This window comes from Arachis stenosperma, chromosome 4, assembly GCF_014773155.1.
Source record: "Arachis stenosperma cultivar V10309 chromosome 4, arast.V10309.gnm1.PFL2, whole genome shotgun sequence".
Classification (NCBI taxonomy): Eukaryota; Viridiplantae; Streptophyta; class Magnoliopsida; order Fabales; family Fabaceae; genus Arachis; species Arachis stenosperma.
The window spans coordinates 94,198,946-94,204,536 of record NC_080380.1 but is presented as its reverse complement, the minus strand read 5'-3'; the positions used below and the strand labels follow the sequence as shown (position 1 = coordinate 94,204,536).

Here is a 5,591-nt window from a genome sequence, read left to right as displayed (position 1 = left end):
AAAGGTCATGGTGCCTATGGTATAGAGTATTAAGAATTTCCCAGGATCTTGTTTCTTTTGAGGTAGAGTTTGCTGAACCCATGTATCAAGTTCACTAATGAGCAAGGAAGGTTCACCTTCCCACGTCTCATTACCAAACAAATTGGCATTCAGCTTCATGATAGCTCCTAAATATTGAGCAACTTGCTCTCCAGTTACATCTTCATCTTCTTCAGAGGAAGAATAGTCTTTAGAGCTCATGAATGGCAGAAGGAGATTTAATAGAATCTCTATGGTCTCTATATGAGCCTCAGATTCCTTTAGGTCCTCAATAGGAAACTCCTTCTGCAAGATGTCCCAGGAGGTCTTCCTCACTAGGATTTCCATCCTTCTCCTCCCTTGTGCATTCGGCCATATTGATTACATCAATGGCCTTGCACTCTCCTTTTGGATTCTCTTCTGTATTGCTTGGGAGAATACTGGGAGCAGTTTCAATGACTTTCTTACTTAGCTGGCCCACTTGTGCCTCCAAATTTCTGATGGAGGACCTTGTTTCACTCATGAAACTTAAAGTGGTCTTAGACAGATCAGAGACTAAATTTGCTAAATTAGAAGGGCTCTGCTCAGAATTCTCTGTCTGTTGCTGAGAAGATGATGGAAAAGGCTTGTTATTGCTTACTCTGTTTCTTCCACCATTATTAAAGCCTTGTTGAGGCTTTAGTTGATCCTTCCATGAGAAATTTGGATGATTTCTCCATGATGAATTATAGGTGTTTCCATAAGGTTCACCCATGTAATTTACCTCTGCTATTGCAGGGTTCTCAGGATCATAAGCTTCTTCAGAAGCTGCTTCTTTAGTATTGTTGGATGCATTTTGCCATCCATTCAGACTTTGAGAAATCATGTTGACTTGCTGAGTCAACACTTTGTTCTGAGCCAATATGGCATTCAGAGCATCAATTTCAAGAACTCCCTTCCTCTGAGGCGTCCCATTATTCACAGAATTCCTCTCAGAAGTGTACATGAATTGGTTATTTGCAACCATGTCAATAAGTTCTTGAGCTTCTGCAGGCGTTTTCTTTAAGTGAATGGATCCACCTGCAGAATGGTCTAATGACATTTTGGAAAACTCAGATAGACCATAATAGAATATATCTAATATGGTCCATTCTGAAAACATGTCAGAAGGACACTTTTTGGTCATCTGCTTGTATCTTTCCCAAGCTTCATAGAGGGATTCACCATCTTTTTGCTTGAAGATCTGAACATCCACTCTAAGTTTGCTCAGCTTTTGAGGAGGAAAGAATTTATCCAAGAAGGTCGTGACCAGCTTATCCCAGGAGTCCATGCTATCTTTAGGTTGTGAGTCCAACCATGTTCTAGCTCTGTCTCTTACAGCAAAAGGGAAAAGCATGAGCCTGTAGACTTCAGGATCTACTCCATTCGTCTTTACAATCTCACAAATCTGCAAGAACTCAGTTAAAAACTGGTAAGGATCTTCAGATGGAAGTCCATGAAACTTGCAGTTCTGTTGCATTAGAGCAACTAATTGAGGTTTCAGCTCAAAATTGTTTGCTCCAATGGCAGGAATGGAGATGCTTCTTCCATCAAATTTGGACGTTGGTTTAGTGAAATCACCTAGCATTCTCCTTGCATTATTGTTGTTAGGTTCCGCTGCCATCTCCTTCTCTTGTTCGAAAATTTCAAAAAGGTTGTCTCTGGATTGTTGTAATTTAGCTTCTCTTAGTTTCCTCTTCAGAGTCCTTTCAGGTTCAGGATCAGCTTCAACAAAAGTGTCTTTTTTCCTTGTTCCTGCTCATATGAAAGAGAAGAGAAAAAGAAAAGGAAGAAGAATCCTCTATGTCACAGTAAAGGGGATCCTTATTATTAGTAGAAGAAGAAAGGAATAAAAGTGGAGAATCCAATCACAAGGGTGAGGATAGAGGCAGTGATTGGAGATGAAGAGAGGTGAAGAGAAGTGTTAGTAAATAAATAAATAAATAGAAGAAGAGAAGAGAGGGAGAATTCGAAAATAATTTTGAAAAAGTAGTTAATGATTTTCGAAAATTAAAGATAAGATATAATTAGAATTAAAATTTAAAACAATTAGTTAATTTAAAAAGAATTTTGAAAAAGGGGTGAGATATTTTCAAAAATTAGAGAGAGAAAAGTAGTTAGGTGGTTTTAAAAAAGATAAGAAACAAACAAAAAGTCAAATAGTTAGTTGAAAAAGATATTAAAATCAAATTTGAAAAGATAAGAAGATAAGAAGTTAGATAAGATATTTTGAAATCAAATTTTTGAAAAAGATAAAATTTTGAAAAAGATATGATAAAAAGATAGGATTGAAAAAGATTTAATTTTTAAAATTAAAATTAATTACTTAACTAACAAGAAACTAAAAGATATGATTCTAGAATTTAAAGATTGAGCCTTTCTTAACAAGAAATTAACAAACTTCAAATTTTTGAATCAATCACATTAATTGTCAGTGTAATTTCGAAAATAAAGATAAAATTAAGAAAAAGATTTTTGAAAAAAATATTTTAAAGAATTTTCAAAAAACAGTAAAAAAAATGAAAAAGATATGATTTTTGAAAAAGATTTTGAAAAGATAAGATTTTTAAGATTGAAAATTTGACTTGACTTGTAAGAAACAACTAATTTTAAAATTTTTTGACTAAGTCAACTCAAATTTTTGAAAATTATGAGAAAATTAAGGAAAAGATATTTTTTTGAATTTTTAATTATGAGAGAGAAAAACACAAATATGACCCAAAACATAAAAATTTTGGATCAAGACACAAGATGCATGCAAGAACACTATGAATGTCAAGATGAACACCAAAAACACTTTGAACATCATGATGAACACCAAGAACATATTTTTTGAAAAATTTTTTATGCAAAGAAAACATGCAAGACACCAAACTTAGAATTCTTTAATGCTTGGACTCTAACAAACAAAAAATGCATATGAAAAATAACAAAAGATACAAAATAAGAAAACATCAAGATCAAACAAGAAGACTTACCAACAACAACTTGAAGATCATGAAGAACACTATGAATGCATGAATTTTCGAAAAATGCAAGAAAAATTTTTAAACCATGTAATTGACACCAAACTTAAAAGTTGACTCAAGACTCAAACAAGAAACACAAAATATTTTTTATTTTTATGATTTTATGATTTTTTTTGTAATTTTATTATTTTTTTCGAAAAACATATGGAAAAAGAAAATAAGAAATCCAAAATCTTTAAGAAGAATTCCAGGAATCTTTCAATATTAGCCCAAAGCTCCAATCAAAGGGTTGGACATGGCTTAATAGCCAGTTAGCTTTAGGATGGAATTACATGCATTGTGGTGATTAGTTGAAGACCAATTCCAAAGGAGTTTGAATATGGCTTTTTAGCCAGCCAGGATTCAACATGCTTCATGAAACTCTGGAATCCATTCTTAAATGTTTTGAAGCCATAGAATGATTTATTTTAAAAAAAAATTCGAAAATAGGAATAAAAATTTTTTGAAAGATTTTTGAAAAGTTTTTGAAAAGAAAATTACCTAATCTGAGCAACAAGATGAACCGTCATTTGTCCATACTCGAACAATCCCCGGCAACAGCGCCAAAAACATGGTGGACGAAATTGTGATTATCAATAATGGCTCTTTGGTATATGCATCTATTAACTCAGCACTTTCTTTCCACAACTTCGCTCAACTAACTAGCAAGTGTACTGGGTCGTCCAAGTAATAAACCTTACATGAGTAAGGGTTGATCCCACAGAGATTGTTGGTATGCAGTAAGCTATGGTCACCTTGTAAATCTCAGTCAGGCGGATAATAATTGATTATGGAATTTTGAAAATCAAATAATAGTAAATAAACATAAAATAAAGATAAAGTTACTCATGTAATTCAATGGTGGGAATTTCAGATAGGTATATGGAGATGCTATGATCCTTCTGAATCTCTACTTTTCTACTACATCCATTCAATCCTTCTTATTCCTTTCCATGGCAAGCTATATGTAGGGCATCACCGTTGTCAATGGCAACATTCCATCCTCTCAGTGAAAAAGGTCTAAATGCTCTTTCACAGCACGGCTAATCATCTGTCGGTTCTCAATCAGGTTGGAATAGAATCCAGTGATTCTTTTGCGTCTGTCACTAACGCCCAGCCTTCAGGAGTTTGAAGCTCATCACAGTTATTCAATCTCGAAATCCTACTCGGAATACCACAGACAAGATTAGACTTTCCGGATTCCATGAATACCGCCATCAATTCTAGCTTATACCATGAAGATTCTGATTAAGGAATCCAAGAGATATGCGCCCAGTCTAAGGTAGAACAGAAGTGGTTGTCAGTCACGCGCGTTCATGGGCGAGAATGATGATGAGTGTCACGGATCATCACATTCATCAAGTTGAAGTGCAATGAATATCTTAGAACAGGAATAAATCGAATTGAATAGAAAATAGTAGTAATCGCATTGAAACTTGAGGTACAGCAGAGCTCCAAACCCTTAATCTATGGTGTGTAGAAACTCTACCGTTGAAAATACATAAGTGAAAGGTCCAGGCATGGCCAAATGGCCAGCCCCCAAAATGTGATCAATAGTTTCCTAAGATGAATAATAAAATAAAACTGAGACCAAAGATGTAACGTGGTCAAAAGGACTGCTAATACACTAGTAAAAAGTCTTATTTATACTAAACTAGCTACTAAGGTTTACAGGAGTAAGTAATTGATGCATAAATCTACTTCTGGGGCCCATTTGGTGTGTGCTTGGGCTGAGCTTGATCTATCCACGAGCTGAGGCTTCTCTTGGAGTTGAACGCCAAGTTGTAACGTGTTTTGGGCGTTCAACTCTGGTTCGTGACGTGTTTCTGGCGTTTGACTCCAGAAAGCAGCATGGAACTGGCGTTGAGCGCCAGTTTACGTCATCTAATCACGAATAAAGTATGAACTATTATATATTGCTGGAAAGCTCTGGATGTCTACTTTCCAAAGCCATTGAGATCGCGCCATTTGGAGTTCTGTAGCTCCAGAAAATCCATTTCGAGTGCAGAGAGGTCAGATTCCAACAGCATCAGCAGTCCTTTGTTAGCCTCCTATCAGAGTTTTGCTCAGGTCCCTCAATTTCAGCCACAAAATACCTGAAATCACAGAAAAACACACAAACTCATAGTAAAGTCCAAAAATGTGAATTTAGCATAAAGACTAATGAAAACATCCCTAAAAGTAACTAGATCATACTAAAAACTACCTAAAAACAATGCCAAAAAACGTATAAATTATCCGCTCATCAATAATACATAATTTCAATACCCATCCCCCAGTGCACAAACATAAATGTCAAGAACAATAGGATTTAAAACATTTAGCAACTACAAAACATGACAATAGATCAAGTTATGATAAGATAAGAATTCTATGATAAAAGATAAGCACCACTTATTTTCAAAAGTTACTTGATATATGATGCGTGAGCATCTTTTCTATCTTTTTCTAGTGAATTTGCATCTAATTTGTTGAGTTTAATAAAGAATTAATTATCTTTTAGCCAATATGGATGCTACTTTGAGTCTTTTGCAATTTTGTTTATTT

General features: G+C 34.7%; 1 non-coding gene across 1 annotated transcript; it reads left to right on the top strand.

The window, feature by feature from the left end:
• The first annotated feature begins 1,153 nt into the window (after window positions 1-1,153).
• On the top strand, window positions 1,154-1,261 carry LOC130977518 (small nucleolar RNA R71). The gene has a single exon (XR_009085207.1). It is a non-coding gene; the product is annotated as a small nucleolar RNA R71 (small nucleolar RNA).
• Window positions 1,262-5,591: the final 4,330 nt, after the last annotated feature.